We start from the raw sequence: 19326 nt of genomic DNA, 5'->3' as shown, positions 1-19326 counted from the left end.
TAATGTTTATTTTCACTCTTACCAGTCTACTGTCATTACCAGTATTAAATTAATTTAAAACCGAAACATCTTTGATTATTTTGGTATGATTTGTGATGATAACATCTATTTCATTGTGGGTCTCATGGTTTTGGCTTCTCCAGGTCCATTTCCTATTATGGTGTTCCTTAAAAAAAGTGTTCATGATAAATAATTTATTTTCTTCTGCAAATTGAACTAGCCTTTCACCCCTTTCATTCCTATCATAAATTCCATGGCAGCCTACTGAGACATCACCACGGTTTTTGATACCAACCCTGGCATTTACGTCCCCAATTACCAGTTTAATGTGGAAGTCGCATCCTTTGTTATGTGCTGAAGGCAGGATGGCTGTGTCGAGAGGTATGTCGTCATTGAGGGACCATGCCGGTTTAAGCCTATTAACTGAGGCTGTCTGTGGCCGTCCATTGAGATTGATGACGAACATGTTGGTATCGCGACATAGCACATGGTGAGGGCCCGAATAGTGTGGCTGAAGGGCTGTCCGCACAGTGTCATCCCACAGCATAGCAAAGTCAGACGTAGCTAGGTCCTTGTGGACGAACAGAGATGGGGTGGGGGGTATGTAGGTGCACAACATGCATTTGGACACATTCGATTAGAGCAGGGAGATCCTCAGTGTGACAGAAGGTGAATTCTTGATGAATTCAGCAGGGAGGAGGAGAGGCTCGCTGTATAGAACCTCGGCGAGCGAGACATTAAGATCTTCCTTATGAGCTGAGTGAATAGCCAGCAGGACCCACCTGAGACCTCCGTGGCACATTAGGGCAACATGAGTGTGCAGTGTCACCACTTGATCAGGCCGTTCTACTGCGGGTGGTATGCAGTGGTATGAAACTTGGTGATGCCCCAGAGTTCGCAGAGTCGTGTGAAGAGTTTGGACTCAAATTGATGACCTTGGTCGGTGGGGGACAGCTGAAGTGAGCAACCCACGCCGAGATGAAGGAACGGGCGACAGTCTCAACCATCGTGTCAGTAAGGGGGATCGCCTTGACCCAGCGGGTCACATGGTCAATGATCGATAAGATATATCTGTAGCCCTTGGACGGGGGAAGGCGACCAACGAAATTGATATGGACATGCCGGAAATACCTCTTTTGGATGTCAAACTTGCCAAGAGGAGGTTGAACATGCCTACTGACCTTGCTGTGCTGGCACAGAACGCACACATGGATCCAAGTGCGACAGTCGTGCTTCATGCCAGGTCACACGAAGCTCTCCATTACCAGTCACATTGTGGCTCACGCCCCACGGTGAGCTAAGCCATGCAAGGCGGTAAAGACCCTGTGGTGAAGGGCAGCGGGGACCAGATTTGTGCCTGTACAGGAGTCACAAAGGACAGGGATTGCTGGACCAGGTAGTAGGGTGTGTAAGGGGTATGAACAGAGTCAACTGTTGAGTGATCACTGTGAAGGCTCTCTGTTAATATTAGCGGAACATTGAACATTGACAAACTGAGATAAATCAAGAATAAAATGTCAAATTTCAGAAGTTAATTATTGATATCCATTCTGGTAACAGTATTCTCTACAGTCCAAGACTTGCATCTTTGTGTAAAGACAGTGATTATATCTGCATACTTTAACAGATTTTTGTTTAAGACTCTTTCTACCTGTTCCATGGTACTTGACTATCTGGATATGTACATAAATCCACTAAGTCATCTTTTGTCCTTTCATTGGCAGCACAGAAACAAGTTCGGCTGAAGATGATGCTAGCTTTTCCAGCTACCATCTCCAGCCACCTTCTGGGTTCTCGGATAATCGAGAACTAAGTGAAGCTGAATGTGATCGTGATACCATCCAATTTGGCAAAATACTTAGTCGGTATGTAAGACATAGTATTTAAACATTGAAAACATTCCTAATATTTCCAAATGAAGTTAATGATTCTATTGCATTTCAAAACAGTATCCATGGTTAGGTAACTTTGCAATAACCTTACGTTAAGTCAGTAGGGAAAGATATCCTATTTCCAGGACATTTGATTTTATAGACCATGAGCCACCATGTATTCGTTCTTCATGTTCTGTAGATCCCACCAATTAGGAGAAGATTCAGGAATGTGACACTTTTTATGGTAATCTGTTTGATGAGGACATTAAGCTTGGCAGAAAGTTCTATTTGAGGGCGTAGGCTACGTCCTGGCACCAGAATTCAACCTCCTCTTTCTCTCATGATCATACAACACAAATATGACGCAACAGTATACAGACGCACATTTCAGTCATATACACTTAACAAATACACTTAAAACACAACTCTCATACACTGTGTGAAAAGGGAGGAATAAAATGCTTTGCAATTAGATGGCTGAATTACCTCTCGGGGCATCCCAGCCAACAATGCCAAATGACTCTTTCTTTATCAGAAATGTAATGGACTATCAAACAGTGTTAAAAATCAGGAATTATGGTTTTTTGTACAGTATGAGAGCTGGGAGAAAATTCAGGTACAAACTTTATTGTGAACAAAAAAATTAAAACAATGTTACAGATATTGGAGGAATCTCAGACAGAACAGAAGGACTCATTTTAAAAATAAGCAAAAGATATTCCAAGGTAATCATTTGGGCATATGCACCATTGTGTACACACTCCCATGAGGAGGTACATAAGCTCTACAAAGACTTACAGAAATATATAAATGACAACAAATATTGCTGCAAGATTTTTTCTGCACCTGTCACTGTATTGATATATTTCTTGAACAATACATTAGTATTACACATTTGGCAAGAAGTTATTGTTATAATTAACTTGGCACTTGTATCGCCATCAGCTTCATTTTTTAATACAATATTCACCATTTATTTACACTTCACTCATCTCTGACCACATGATGCATATTATCACAATAAATATTTTGTTTACTGAACATCTTTATTGAATGTTTTAAGGTGTGTGTATTTTAGCATCTGACAATAGGGAAGTTAGTTACTATAATGCAAAAACCTTAAAGCATTAATTCCACACCACAGGAAGAAAGGACAGTTTATTATTGTTACAAGGGTTGCCACAAGTTCTGGAAATATCAAGGAATTTCAAACGTACCAGGAAAAATTAGGGAAATTTGAAAAAAAAACCACACTGGAAAAATCTCATTTTTGTCTCAGTAGCATAAAATTGTTTGTTTACTGAGATGTCATCCTTAGTCACTGACTGGGTGCAGCTGAGTACATGCACCGTTTCTCTACTTTCTCATTCTTACTGCTTCTCCCCTTCCCAGCTTGCAGTCAGCGCTGCCACCACTACTTCCTGCTAGCCTAGCAGCTGCCAGTGTGAGGCAAGGGGGTGGGGGGTGAGGAGTGGTTTGTTTGGATCCGATTCTCAGAGCTTGTTGACGTAGCATCTCAAGTCAACAGTCCTGTGTGCATGAGTTGTGTCTGAGGGATTGTGTAAATGTGTGTGCGCTCTCATTTTCTGACAAAGGCTATGGCCAAAAATTCTTTCCTATGTGCCTGTCTGTGGCTCAGTGATATTCTTTATTGTGAGTTGCTACCTATCCTCATTAGCATTGATTCTCAGAGTGCTTGCGCAAGTTACCTGTTTCATAGGTAATCACCGTGGTCTCATTTCATCAACGTGGTGTCTGTGGTACATGAACAGCTGGCCACATGAGTGGACTTCCATGATGGGCTAAAACTGCAAGCCATTTTTGTGGGTATCTCTAATGGATCAGGCCTGCTGATATGAAGTCCACAGTTTCCCACTAATGTACGGGCCTTGCCTGTCGGATCTAGTCTCACTGACCTGCCTGCAGGCTGGGTCTGTCTGTGTGTGGTGTAATGCAGCAGATTTGCATGGTTTATCCATGGACCCAGGACTGTGGTGCTCCTCGGCAGACCAGAGGCCATAGGTGATGGACTTCAGGAATTCCGACTGTCTCACCGCAAGTACATTGTACAGTGCAGAATTTTATAGATATTTTATTTATTCTAGTACATTTTGGCACTTTTAAAGTAGTTTATATATTAGAAAGTATGGATGATTAGAAGAAGAAAATTGTGGTTGTCGCTGGCAGTACTCGTGTATTTCTTGAAGGAAAAATCACACAATACCTGTAGAGTAATAGGCATAACACAGTGGGTAATACCGACAGTAATGAACATAGTAGAACCAACGTTTTATTTGTGGTCACCTATAGTGTTGATTTACACAACTCTTCCCCACTTTATACATTTCTGTCAAGAGGCCTACTTTTTCCTGAGGCTATTTCTGAAACAAGTGAAGGTATTTTAAGTCTGTCTTGCGACTCCAACAAAATGCGTATTTTTGTCACCAAATGTGTTTTACTTATTAAAATAAAATAACATCAGTGGTCTTAATGAAACATATACACCATTTGGCTTGCTTTCTCCATCTAAAAAGAAATCATTATAAAAGATTTTGATGTTGGTACTTAAGATTTTTGCTCACAAATTTAGAGATACAGAAGTCGTTGTCTTCTTCTTCTTCTTCTTCTTCTTCTTCTTCTTCAACTCTTGAGACCTAAAAATTTGTCAGGGAAAATGCTAAAACTTGTCTGGAAATCAGGGAATTTCACTTTGGGAAACTTGTGGCAACCGTGGTTACATATTGTAATAGTATTACCAAATAACAGAGAGAGATGCTGAGTCACAGATAGAGACAGTAAAAAGACTGTCACAAATAAAGCTTTTGGCCATTAAGGCCTTTATCAACAGTAGATGACAGACGCGAGGTGCGCGTGTGGCATGCGCGCGCACGCGCGCCCACACCCACACACCCACACCCACACACACACACACACACACACACACACACACACACACACACACACACACGACTGTAGTCTCTGGCAACTGAAGTGTGGTTTCACTTTTCTGAGAGTGCAGTCGTGTGTGTGTGTGTGTGTGTGTGTGTGTGTGTGTGTGTGTGTGTGTGTGTGTGTGTGTGTGTGTGTGTGTGTGTCTATTGTTGACAAAGGCCTTAATGGCCAAAACTTCATTTGTAACTGTTTTTTGTTGTGCCTATCTGCAATTAAGCACATCGACTACATGGCAAGTAGCAACTTTCCTTTTCTAAGATTTTCCATTGTTTTATTATTACGTATTGTTTATGTATTGCTAAATGAAACAATAGAGATTAAGTTGTGTTTATTCATTTTTAATTATGTAGTGCTTCTATGAACGTTTTCACACATTTGGAATGATCTAATCATGTTCTCTACCTTAGGTTTCATCAGAAAAAGCTGCAGAAAAGGAGTCAGTACACCATTGATGTATGACTTCCTTACCTATTGGCATTATATGACCAGTGATAACTTTCTGCAAGTACTGACTAACATTAGTCATGATGAACCTATTTTTATACATGTGTTCATCAGTATAATTACTGTGTTTAACAGTTATTTATGTGTTTTTAGAAAAAGATGAGACTTTTCTCAGGTGACTATTTCATATCTTCAAATATTTGAGTATAGTTTGGTTGTTGGAATTGTCAACTAAGCATTATGTCTAAATATGTAAATCTGTAAATCAGGAAATAAGAATTTTTGTAAGTCACTCATTCACTCAAAATCTCTGTAATAATATAAATTAACATCTGAAACTGTTTATCAAATAGTCAACATTTTTATGATATGATCTCATTGAGTTAACGTTAATAATAATTATGTGCCATGTACTTTGAAGACTGACAAATACACAGATCACGATATAATTAATGTATTTATGGTTCTACAAAGTTTTTAATAAACAAACAGCCAATGGTACAAATAATGTATAATGTATAGTATGTGCACAAAGTTCTTAATGTTGTCACATTTTTATTTTTATACAATGAAGTGCTTGAAAATAAAATAAATTTTTCCTTAGTTTTATTATACTACTTAATGCTAATTTGTGGGTACTGCATCTTAAATTCCCTAAAGCAAGTTTCCTCCATCACATTGTTTTAGTCATCCTCATGCAAAAAAAAAGTTCAGAAAATGAAGATTAGGGATTAATATCACATTCACAGTGACGTCATTTGAGATGTGGCATGTCGTTATTGGGGAAGGACAGCAGAAGGAAGTTGACTGTGTGCTTTCCCAGGACCACATTGGGATTTTCCTTTATCACTTTATGCAAACCATGAAATCATAGATCTGGAACTCACTATGGTCAGACACAGCTTTTAACTGCTACCGCTTTGAATGTGAATCCAGTACCTTACCCAAAAACCTTTCACATTGTTTACAGCACTCATTCATCTTCAGGACTACAAAAGATAAAAACTATTAAATGATGTTTGTCATGTCAAGTTTAGTTTGTATCAAACATTGCACAGAAGCCCAAAAATATTGAACCATTAATACAAAATAAATAACTTATAGTTCCTAGCATTACAAATCTAGCACATTCAAAAAGAGTATTCCAGTTATGACTGGGAACCTTTGTATATTTTTATGCAAATCACATGCATATTCACATGCTAATGATTTGGGCTAGAGAGCTAATGGAACTACAAGTATCATCTTGCCAACATGTTGAACACTAAGCCTGCAATACTTCTTCTCATGCAGACTCCTGTCTGTGTTCATAAAATATATGAGTTGCATGGATAATGAGCAGAAATTGATAATTTAATGATCAGACTCTGACACAAAAGGAACAGGTACAATGTGTGGTCAAAAATTAATGTGTAATTTCATGGGCTGTATACATCTGATTTTCAGATTTGCTTTAATTTGATGGTAAACATATTTCTGATGCATGCTTGTATTTTCAGGTGTTTTGATTATTTAGTGTACTGTTCACAGTCAGAAGGTTTTATGTGTTTTTGAGTGATCAGTGAATTAAAATATGGATAACAGAATCTGCATTAAATTTGAAAAATGAAATAAAGTGCAGCATGACATTCAAAATATTGTCACCATTTTGCAACTATGGATGAGATGAAAACAGAATCACTGAAGAAGGTGAACACCTTAACAAAAAGTAAGTTCTAGAAGTGCACATCCAAGATTGGAAAAAGTGCTGGCACTAATGTGCTAATCAAAGGGGGATTACTATCAAGGGGACAAAGTTTTTGATGAATAAATACAGATTATGCAAGAAAAACAAAAATTCCTGTTACTTTTTTATCACACCTCATATGTTGTGAGTATGAGTACCGTCTCTCATTACCATGTATGCTGATTGCATTTCTTGTATAAATATCTAGTGCTTACCCATTTACTGTGAAAGAAGAACAAAATCAGTGATCGTTTTATCCCAGAATATCTGCTGGTGAGAAAATGATTTAGAAGTAATTGTTATATCAGGGAAACATTATGCCTGTCACATCCAGAAGTGGTTTAGTGACATTTGATTTACTAGTCTCATTACATAAATTTTTGGATCATTTGATTCAGATTAAAGAGGACACCCAAAAAAAATGTGACCAAACTACGCCACTATCAAGGTACAACGAGAGCTATTAACAACAACTTAATACTTCAGTCAATCATCAAAACTTTGTGGCAGATTTAAACGTCGTGCCAGAGTGGGAGTCGAACCAAACCTGGAAATTCAGTCAACCAACTGTGAAAAGTTTCTGTTATTAGTCAATAAATTTAATGCCAAATTGTACCTTGCTCCTATTATGAGTTCATCCTGCAGTCTCCTATTAAGAGCAAATTGAGTATTTTATTACTTAATTTATTACAGTGTTTCATTCCCATGTACTGTATCATCTGAGCATATAATTTCAGTCAGTGTGTGAGCAACTTACAATTATCATTATTTATTGTTTTTCATGTGTAGCTAAAATTTTTTTCTTAAATAATTTTACTCTTTTGTGTAAGAATATTATGATATTGTAAATGTATAGGAAAGCTACAGTTTGTAGGTGTAAATTCCTAATGAGTGAAAAGACACTTTTGGCCATGCAAAATAAATACATATATTTTTTGCAGACATAAGTTTCTTGTGCAACTTTTTTTCACACAGTACTTCATCACAGATACATGCATCATTTGTCTGAATTTACCATTAACATTATCTGCCAGGTCTGCAATATACAACATGAAGAATGAGGGTCCCAATGCTGTCTCTGTGGCATGCCTAAAGTTAATTCACATCTGCCAATGACTATCCATCTAAGATGTAGAGAACAAGGGGTTATTTTTAGGAAATATGAAGCAAAATTGTGATTTAGTGTGTTTCAGTGCGCGATGCGCCAGCCTCACGGCATATGGGGAACGGAGGCTGGCCGGCGCATTATGCAGGTGACACAGTTTTGCATCGAGCGTCGGTATGTGTGTATGTGCGCAGCAGCCATCAACAGCCAGAGCGCAGCATTAGCAGAATTACACAGGCGCGGGCTGCATGTGGCGCAATTGAGTTAGCCAACTCATCAAAAACATTCTAATAAACACTTTTAACATTTCAGCTCCTCAACACCAAATTAAAACATTCCACTTCAATTTGTTTGCACTTATAGCGATCCCAGCTTCCTCAACCAAATTAAAACTTTGCATTAGGAGGTGTCTGCTTCGTGCAAAAGGTCTTGAGTTCATATTGATGACAACAAGTAATTCTTCATTACAGACGTTTATTTACAAACAAAACTGACCGACTTCACAGACTCAACAACTGACTCTCAGAGCTAACCACACTACATATCCGAACTGGCAACTGACAACTCCTAGGTGTACTAATATCCTTCCAAACAATGAGTCTTTGACAATGCTTTGTTCACAATACGATAGCAATTCACGACTTAAAACCAAATCAGACATTACAGAACTTTAGCACAGATTAAAGCAAGTAAAAGGATCAGTACATATAAATTCTTACAAGCATAATTTCCAAATAGATTTTATAACATTTTTCTACCAGCTTCTGGATAACCTTCACCAGACTTGCACCGACGTTTCCAGAAATATCTTGACATTTGATTCTGGATATTTCTTGAGTGATTTAGAACAACTATTTATATGTAAAATGATTTAAATCGTGTTTCAAAATGTAAATAAATCTTTTTAGAAATATTTCTTGATACAAATCGTCTTTTGAAATTAGGTTATGAAACAGTTTTCACAAGTTTTCGTATTTTTGCGATCATAATATAGAATTTCTCCATTGAAAGTTCCAGAAGTGTGCATTAAACGTTCATTTACAGACTTTCTCTTTAGCTGGTGAGTTTTTAAAAGTATCTTGTCCATATTATACGAAATAATTTAGCTCAAAACTGATAATTTATACAATTAATCAGAGCTACAGCAAACAGTGAGTCTTTCTTTACAAAATGAAATATAATTACAAAATTGAATGAAAATAGGTTACTAACACTAATATATATTTACATTAATTCTATTTTTGTTCTTTCTGTGCAAAATGTCCTAATATTGACACAGTACAATATTTAAACATCACCAAAGTTTCCCTTTACATTTTGCATATCTGTATCGACATCCCCTAAAAGTCTACAGTATCGAATACTTCAATATGTCCCAATATGTACTGTAAGGTTACACAACACCCCCCCATCAGCACTTCCACGTGAAACACGGAAGGGTTGATGTCCTTACATTACAAAACAGAAAAGTTTTACACATCTCTTTGGTGTCTTCTTTCTTGAAGACCGGTGATCTTCTTTCTTGAAGGTCGGTGATCTTCTTCCTTAAAGATCGGTATACCTCAATCCCACACACTGTATTTCAGTCTCATCTTCACAGTCCGTATGGTTTCCATATACACTGCAGGCTATCACAGACTGCAATAGCACAGTCCACTATGAATATACAGCATACAGTGGTCAAACCCAGTTAAACATTAGCAAAAGCATTTAATAGTCGGTGGACTGGTTTTTAAGGACACAGAAATTTGAATTCTCTAAAGTCTAATTACTCAAGAAAATTTACTCTAAATAATTTCTTAAAGCTAAGAGAGGATAGACTGACAGATGGAGGAAATTGATTATACTGGATCACAGAATAAGTGTAAGATGCAATGCCAGAATACGAAAATGAAATATGACAATTGCATAGCTAGGGGACCTAGTGCTTGCCAAACACTTAGCACACAAAGAATGTATGCTCCCCTGAGGAATCAGATAAATACAACATAACAAAGTATACAAAAATATCCTGGTAAGATTACATATAAAAGTCTATAAACATCTATTATCTAAAATACTTTTTTACATTCGTTTATACAATTTCAGTTCGGTCACGTTTCGTAGGCCAAACAGTCTGCCAGAATTTGGGTAGACTAGACGGTAGGCATTCGGATGAGGACTGTCCTGAATCTTGAAAGGTCCAATGTATATGTCAAAAAACTTTTTTAATTCACCACTGATGGCTTTAGACTTCTCTTGTGTTTTAACAAGGACCAAGTCTTCAATTTTAAATTGAGTAGGCTTCAATCTTTTGTCATGTCTACATTTCCTCTTATCACCTTGAGATTTCATGGTCTTTCTCACTATTTCCTCTCTCTCTTGAGTACTTAATGGTTTGCAGACTGGAAAATCAATGAAATCACTAATTGGATGTGGTGGTTTGCTATTATGCTGTATTTCATAAGGCGAAAACCCTGTTGAGGAATGCTGTAGGCTGTTCACAACATCTTCGAATTTCTCAACATAGTCAATCCAACTAGCATGATCAGTATTGCAGTAGGTTCTAAAGAATCGCCCAATTTCCCTCATGTATCTCTCCTAAGGGTTTCCTGGCGGATGATAAGCTGAAATAAGAATGTGACTTATATTTTCATCTTCAACAAAAGCTTTCCATACTCCAGAAGTAAATTGAGTCCCATTGTCTGATAAGATTTTCTGAGGTTTTCCAACCCTGCCAAAATAGTCTCCTCTGATTTTTGAAATAATGCTCTTACTGTTTGCCTTGCGAAGAGGGTATAACTTAATGAATTTTGAAAAAACATCAACCATAACAAAAATGTAGCAATAGCCTCCTCTGGTCTTCGGTAATGGTCCATATAAGTCGACAGCGACTAACTCGTGTTGTTCTTTTGGTAAGATGTTTTGCATCAATCCTCGACAAGTTTGGTTGGATACTTTTACTCTTTGGCACCTGTCACAACCAGTCAAAATTTTTCTAACCCTCCTGGCTATGTTGGTAAAGTATACATTTTCTTGGATTTTCTGGATACACTTTTGAATCCCACAATGACCAAAACTTTCATGAATGTACGAGTACATTGATGTACTGTTCAGGCCAACATAATTTCCATACATCGCTATCTACACTGTTTCTCTTGAACAGAATCCCCTTGTAGATTTTGTAATAATCTCCCACTTTTTCATGTCCCTTTTTCCCTAAATAACTTTTGACCAGTTTACAGTTCTCATCGTGATTCTGATTCCGTCAGATGTCATTACAAATGTCTCTGATTTCTTGTTCATTGTCCACCCCTCTTAAATACATAATTTTGAATTCTTTTTCACATTCCCCACTGTCATCTTCAAAGTCACCCCCCACAGGTAGTCTAGATAAAGCATCAGCAACTACATTATCGGGTCCTCTAAGATATTTTATTGAGTAATTAAATTGTTGTAACAAGAGTGCCCACCTGGTAATCCTTCCATGATGCAACCTACATTCTTGAATATAAATTAATGCCTTATGGTCTGTGTAGACAACTACCTGGTTTCCCAATAAATAATTTCTGAATTTAGAAAATGCCCAGTAAATGGCCAAAAGCTCTTTCTCGGTAACATTGTATTGCCGCTCATGTTTTTCAAGGTTCGACTAGCAAAAGCAATAGACCTGTGTTTCATTTTCCCATTTATATTTACTTCTTGGAAAAGGTGAGCACCTAGGCCATAATCACTACTATCTGCCATAATGCAAAAAGGTAAACTTAAATCAGGACGGTACAAAATTTGACTGTTACATAACTGTGTTTTTATTTCTTCAAAAGCAGCTTCACATTCCTGATCCCAAACCCACATTGCGTTTTTCTTCAGCAATCTGTTAACACTTGGAGCATTTAGAGCTTGGGTACTAAAAACTTTCTGTAGTAACCGCACATCCCGAAAAATGACTTTAGTTGTTTCTTGGTTTTTGGAATTGGGAATTTTGCAATTGCCTCGAGTTTTTCAGGATCTGGCAAAATACCTTCCTCAGAAATACTGTGCCCCAGAAACTTCAATTTTTTCATACCAAACTTACATTTAGATAATTTAAGTGACATTCCCCCTTTCCTTAATCTATTGCAAACCTCCCTCAAAGTATTAACATATTCTTCCCAAGTTTCTCCAGTGATCAAAATGTCATCTACATACATAGTTAATTTTGATAAAAGATCTTTTCCCAAAACAAAGTCAAGTGCTCTAATGAATTCGGCTACTGAGACATTCAGCCCAAATGGTACCACACAATACTGGTAACATCTTCCCCCATACAAAAAGGCAGTATACTTTCTGGAATCATTTACTCATTCTACTTGGTGAAATCCTGATGTGAGATCTAAACTGGTCATGTATTTCATTCTTTCAAATTTATGAAGTAATTCGTCTATATTCTCGGGATGATCGGTCTCTCTTTCCAGATACTTATTTAGGTGTCTTGAATCTAGTACAAGCCTAACACTGCCATCACGTTTTGCAACCACTACCAAAGGATTATTGTATTGGCTCTTACTTCTCTCAATGATGCCCCACTCTTCCATCTTTTGAAGTTCCTTTTCTACATCTTTTCTCTTTGCAATGGGTACACTATAAGGTTTTATAAAGAATGGCTCATGTGGTTTTAATCTGAGTTTACATTGATAATTCTTTACTCTGCCAGGTCTATCATCAAAAACATCACAGTAATTCCACAATAATCTTTCTAACTCTACCTTCTGTTCTTGGTTCAAATTATCTGATTCCCGTAATTTTTCTTGAACTATATCCCCATATTCTCCATCATCATAATCCTCAGTAATTTCCTCTACACAATAACCACTGTCTTTAGAAAATGTAACGTCCCTAATTTCAATTCCCTTATCAGCACAGTTTTGAACCGACATGTCAGTACTGGAACATACTCTCGTCTCAGGATCAATAAAGGTAAACAAACACTTTTCCCAATCAAATGCTGCATTAGCTTTTAATATCCAGTCCATACCCAACAGTACATTTTCATTTAGGTCACTTATTACAAGACATCCTTGAGTAAACTGTACATCAATTATACTGAAGGACAACAACACCTGTCTATTAACAATTTTGCTCAGTTTGCCGGTAATGCCTCTAATTTTTATTCCAACAACTGGTAACTCAACAAAGTCAGGATCATGCTTAATTATATCTCTTAATTTGCTTGAAATGGCACTAATTGGACTCCCTGTGTCAATCAAACAATACCCTTCCCAACCTGCAGCTTTAATTTTTATCTATGGACTACCAATAGTGGTGTTTTCCCTTTCTTCCTGTTCTTGATACAAAAGATCTTCTGCTATCTCATCATACCTCTGTTCCATATTTAGGTTTTCTTTATTAGGCAATACTTTCTTCAAACTTCTAGGTCTACTGGAATTTACTGGAATGTCTGGATTACTATTTACCTCACACACATCCTGACTAGTACCCCGTTTGATGATTTCATTAGGCTTAAAAGCAGAAACTGGTTCACAAATTTCCCTTAATTTGATCTTAACATCATTGTCATCACTGTAATCTTTAAATTTGTCCCAAACAGATTTCAAAATAATCTCAGATGCCTCAGCACAATCAATCCCCCTGTCTCCTGATGTATTACTAAGCTGAACTGGCACAATCTGATTCTCATGTGGAATGTAGTTAGAGTTCCTGGCACAACTATTCTCAACACTATTGCTTATAACATCCTCCCTAACTTCAACATTCACCACCAAAATCTTCTAGTACATAATCACCATTAGCCTTAACATCAACATTATCATCATCATTGCCTGAGCTTACACTACAAACACTACTAGTATCACCAACATTACTCACAACACCATCTTCACCAACCACATCCACATGAATATCAGACTTCCCAGAAACTTCAGTACGAACATCATTATGACAACTTACATCTAAAACATCACCACACATAAGTTTGTACAATCCAAAATTATCAAAGTTATCCTTACCTTTCATTTCAGCATTAGGTGCTTCTTCTTGATTATATAAATTTGCAATTATATCATCTTCTAAGCCTACTTCATCAAAGGTAGCCTGGTTCCTATTACAGTTGTTTCTAGTATTTTCTCTGATGACATTCCAAAATTTCCTGTCAAATTTAATTTTTTCATTACCTCTATCTACAGATCGATCATAAGCATACTGTCTATACTGGCTAGGTCTCTGATTATTGTGCTGTCTGTTCCGGGTGAAATTAGCCTGATTTTGAAAATTCCTTGCCCCAAACTGACAGACTCCCAGTGGAGCATTTAGTCGTTTCCCTGCCTCGGGTTACCTTCTCTCATGTCATTACCCCAGGACCTGTTTCGATTTTCCCATTCTCTGTTTGAATTAAAGTGCTGATCATTCCTACCAAAATTTCTTCTGTCATTGCTATTATAATTATCCCTGTTGTTGTTAAAGTTTCTTCGTTCACTATTATTGTTATTATTTCCACGGTTCGGTTCCCACCCTCTGTGTGATGAACCTACAAAGTCGTCAAATCTGTTGTTTTGTTCAAAGGCTCTATCAAGTTTGTCCACATATTTCAAGAATTGTTCTATGGACTCATATGGACCATATACTAAACCCCATTGTACTCTTTTCGGAAGTCTCCGTTTTAGTGCATCAATTTGAGTTAGCTCATCAAATGGCTTATCCAGATGCACTAATTTTTGCAACTGTTTCTCACAATAGGCTTTCATTGACCCATCAGATTCTCTGTAACTAGGACCATTCAAGAATTCACTTTTGATTCGAGCTTGCTCAGTTTCAGACCAAAATTTGGTTAGAAAACATTTTTCGAAATCTTCAAAGGACATTTCCGCGGAACAATTCTGATTGGCCCAAAAAAGCGCCTCACCATCAAGTAATTTCTTTACAAATTTTATCTTAACACTATCTGTCATTATGGACGTGAACTGCTCCTTACAGAATTGCATGAAGTCTTTTGGGTGTATATTCTTGACACCGGGATAAGTTTTAATGGGAAAATTTCCCCATAACCCATTACAACTATTACTAAAACCTTTTTGCAACATAGTTTCTTGTATTTCTACAAATTTTCTGTCTACAGTTTTTTCGACATTACCTACTCTACTACAAATTTCTGTGACCTTTTTGTCAGAATCAGATTTGAAAGATTCAATTTCGCTTTCAAAAAATCGTTTTGTCTGGTCAAATTCATTTTTCAATTGAGAATTTTCCTCATTTACAAAATCAACAACTTTTTTAAGTTTTGACTGGTTATTTGAAATTTCGTTACTTAAATCAGTTTCAAGGACAGAAATTTTGCTCTCAACCGTGTCCACACGACAACTAAGTTCTTTTTGGTTTGACTCAAAAGTAATTCGCCATTCTTCGAGAACCTGATTAGTGTGAGCAATCTGTTCTGTATTTGAATTTATTTCTGATTTTAAATCACACACAGCCTTCGAAATCGACCTGTCCATCTGTTGTGTCTGTTCAATTTGTTGTCGTAATTCGGCACGAGAATCGTCCATCTTCGAGTTTAACATTTCCAACATTCCTACACTGTCAGAAGCACTTTCCCTAATAGGTGTACTCGCTACACCGCTGTCAATACTGAAATCTGCGTCTTTTTCCATAATTTTAGGAAGCAGGTACTTAGTGTCCGTCGGCGGTCGTTGGTGTTCGTGTTTTGCGAAATTTCTTCAATTCCAGGATGGTTTCGCTCGGTTGATTCACTCCTCTACTTGTGACCCCAGAATCGACGTATTTACTTCTGAAGAATGACTGGTCCGTCGTATATCCTCTTCTTGTGGTCCCAAAACAGACGTATATTCTTCTTGTGATCCCAGAAGAGACGTATTTTATTTTGAAGAATCACTGGGTGGTCGTCATATCCTCTGCTTCCTCCACCAAATTATAATATCCCAGCTCCTCCACCAAATTATAACATTTCAGCTCCTCAACACCAAATTAAAACGTTCCACTTCAATTTGTTTGCACTTATTGCGATCCCAGCTTCCTCAACCAAATTAAAACTTTGCATTAGGAGGTGTCTGCTTCGTGCAAAAGGTCTTGAGTTCATATTGACGACAACAAGTAATTCTTCATTACAGACGTTTATTTACAAACAAAACTGACCGACTTCACAGACTCAACAACTGACTCTCAGAGCTAACCGCACTGCATATCCGAACTGGCAACTGACAACTCCTAGGTGTACTAATATCCTTCCAAACAATGAGAGTCTTTGACAATGCTTTGTTCACAATACGATAGCAATTCACGACTTAAAACCAAATCAGACATTACAGAACTTTAGCACAGATTAAAGCAAGTAAAAGGATCAGTACATATAAATTCTTACAAGCATAATTTCCAAATAGATTTTATAACATTTTTCTACCAGCTTCTGGATAACCTTCACCAGACTTGCACCGACGTTTCCAGAAATATCTTGACATTTGATTCTGGATATTTCTTGAGTGATTTAGAACAACTATTTGTATGTAAAATGATTTAAATCGTGTTTCAAAACGTAAATAAATCTTTTTAGCAATATTTCTTGATACAAATCGTCTTTCGAAATTAGGTTATGAAACAGTTTTCACAAGTTTTCGTATTTTTGCGATCATAATATAGAATTTCTCCATAGAAAGTTCCAGAAGTGTGCATTAAACGTTCATTTACAGACTTTCTCTTTAGCTGGTGAGTTTTTAAAAGTATCTTGTCCATGTTATACGAAATAATTTAGCTCAAAACCTAATAATTTATACAATTAATCAGAGCTACAGCAAACAGTGAGTCTTTCTTTACAAAATGAAATATAATTACAAAATTGAATGAAAATAGGTTACTAACACTAATATATATTTACATTAATTCTATTTTTGTTCTTTCTGTGCAAAATGTCCTAACATTGACACAGTACAATATTTAAACATCACCAAAGTTTCCCTTTACATTTTGCATATCTGTATCGACATCCCCTAAAAGTCTACAGTATCGAATACTTCAATATGTCCCAATATGTCCTGTAATGTTACACACTGTACCGTGTAACTGGCGGATTCAGCAGCTGTCTGCACTGTTTAAGGGCATCAAAGGTGGGCTTCAGCATTCGGTTCAACCAAATGGGCGTTCGGTCGCTATTACGTTGTCATCATCAGTGACACTGTCAGCGGGGACCGGCCGGCAGAGGGCGTTGCCTGCTGCTGCACCAACCCACTTGTAATAGGATGACCGGAGCAGGTAACGGTCGGGGATGTAGGGAGTGCCTGGGTAGAAGGAGGTGGCTGTTTTTACCAATCTTCATCTTTATTGTTGGTTCTTTCAATACATTTTCCGGTAGCTCAGCCCCACCACTCATGCTGTGGTGGAGACGTGCTGATGCGCGCAGCCCAGGGAATGCAACGCCGTGCTGTCAGCAACTGCACAGGGATAGGAGGTTAGCAGCTCAAGGCCCAGCTTAGCTCGCCTCCTGCAGATGCAGCGGCTCGTGATGCTGCTGGGAGTCGCCGCTGCAGCAGCGGACAACGCCCTCCGCCGGCCGGTCCTCGGGGACGGCATCACTGATGACGAAGACTTAACAGCGACCGAATGCCCAATCGCTCGAACCAATGCCGACGCCCACCTCTGATGCCCTTAAATAGTGCAGACCCCTGCTGAATCCACTGGTTATGCGGTGCACTGTTTATTAGAATGTTCTGGATGAGTTGGCTAATGCAACTGCGCCATACGCGACCTGCGCCATCGTAATTCTGCTGATGCTGTGTTCTAGCTGTTGATGGCTGCCGTGGACGTACACACTTGCCGACGCTTGTTGCAAAACTGCGTCACCTGTAAAACGCGCCAGCCAGCCTTCATCCGCCATCTGCCATGAGTCTGACACATGACGCACTGAAACACACTAAATCACAATTTCACACCATTTTCCCAAAAATAACCCCTTGTCCTCTACAAAGATAACATCCTGCTTTGTCTCTATAAAGAAATTTCTGTCCAGTCACAAATTTTATTTCAAACCCCATATGAATGTACATTTATTAATAAGTTTTAGTGTTTGTCCTCAGTCAGATACTTTTCAGAAGTCAAGAAATGCTGTGTCTGGCTGGTTGCCTTGATCAATTGCTTTCACATTGTCATGTGAGAAGAGTATGAATTGGAGACTAATGTTTTCTGAATCCATTTAGTTGCTCCTGAAGAAGTAATTCTATTGGAGATACCTCATTATGTTTGTGCTCTGAATATGTTCTAAGACTCTGTCACGTATGGATGTCAAAGATATGTTTTATGGACAACTGCTGTTGTGGACAACTGCTGTTAACATTTTTGTAGACAGATGTGACTTGTACTGTCATCTAGTTAATGGGCACAGTTCTTTGGTTCTTGCATATATTATGATTAGAAATTGAGGTAACTCATCTGAAAATTCAGAATAGAATCTAATAATGATTCCCCTGGGATCTGGAGCTCTGTTTAACTGAAGTGATTGCAGTTGTTTCTCTATGCCAGAGGCCCCTGAGGGAACTTAAGGGTATTGTCCAGAGGAAACATAAGGCAGACTAGTTGCCTTTAGAAGTGATTGTCTTATCCATTGGTATGTATGTGGGGGTGGGGGGTTATTGGTAAGGACCATGTGCTGATTTCTGGTACTGTTGGTACTGATACATGTTCTTGACTGATTATAAGCTGTAAGCTGTGCCACTGTAGACTGGCCTGTATTGTATATTACTAAGCTGGATTTGTACTTCATCCCTGATTAATGTTCATAAAATACTGAAAGCTTTTGAGGATATGAACTGCTCCCAATTGCTGTTGGTACAGTGTGTAGTCTATGAGATGGGTAAGTGTTCAAATTCTGTGCTGCACTCTACTAGAGTGGTGCCTCATACTAAATTGCCCATCACTGTGTATGTCATTGCGTTTTGAGTAGCCATAATAAGTTGCTAGTGGTTCCATTGAACAGAAAACATCAATCATGTGAAACTCAACTCACACTTTTCTCACATGACTGCTTTGGATCAAGGCAGGCAGGTAGATGCAGTATTTCTTCATTGCTGAAATGCATTTGACTCAGTATCACACCTACACTTTTTGTCAAAAGCGTGATCAAATGGGGTGTCAAGTGACATTTATGACTGGACTGAGGAATTTTTGGTAGGGACGACTCAGTATGTTATCTTGGATGTGCCCCAGGGAAGTATGTCGGGGCCCTTGCTGTTCATGTGGTATATTAATGA

At 38.0% G+C, this 19326-nt stretch overlaps 1 protein-coding gene across 1 annotated transcript in view; it reads left to right on the top strand.

Moving 5' to 3' along the window:
- LOC126298023 (Down syndrome cell adhesion molecule-like protein Dscam2) overlaps positions 1-6412 on the top strand; it is a 632609-nt gene extending 626197 nt beyond the window's left edge. Inside the window, exons 36-37 of the mRNA XM_049989376.1 lie at positions 1725-1865; positions 5234-6412. The gene's annotated coding sequence lies outside the window, so the exon portion shown is untranslated. The remainder of the gene's footprint in view (positions 1-1724; positions 1866-5233) is intronic.
- The last annotated feature ends 12914 nt before the right edge of the window (positions 6413-19326 follow it).

Source organism: Schistocerca gregaria, chromosome 1 (genome assembly GCF_023897955.1).
Source record: "Schistocerca gregaria isolate iqSchGreg1 chromosome 1, iqSchGreg1.2, whole genome shotgun sequence".
Classification (NCBI taxonomy): Eukaryota; Metazoa; Arthropoda; class Insecta; order Orthoptera; family Acrididae; genus Schistocerca; species Schistocerca gregaria.
The sequence above is the reverse complement of the archived record's forward strand: the minus strand, read 5'-3'. Positions and strand labels throughout refer to the sequence as shown.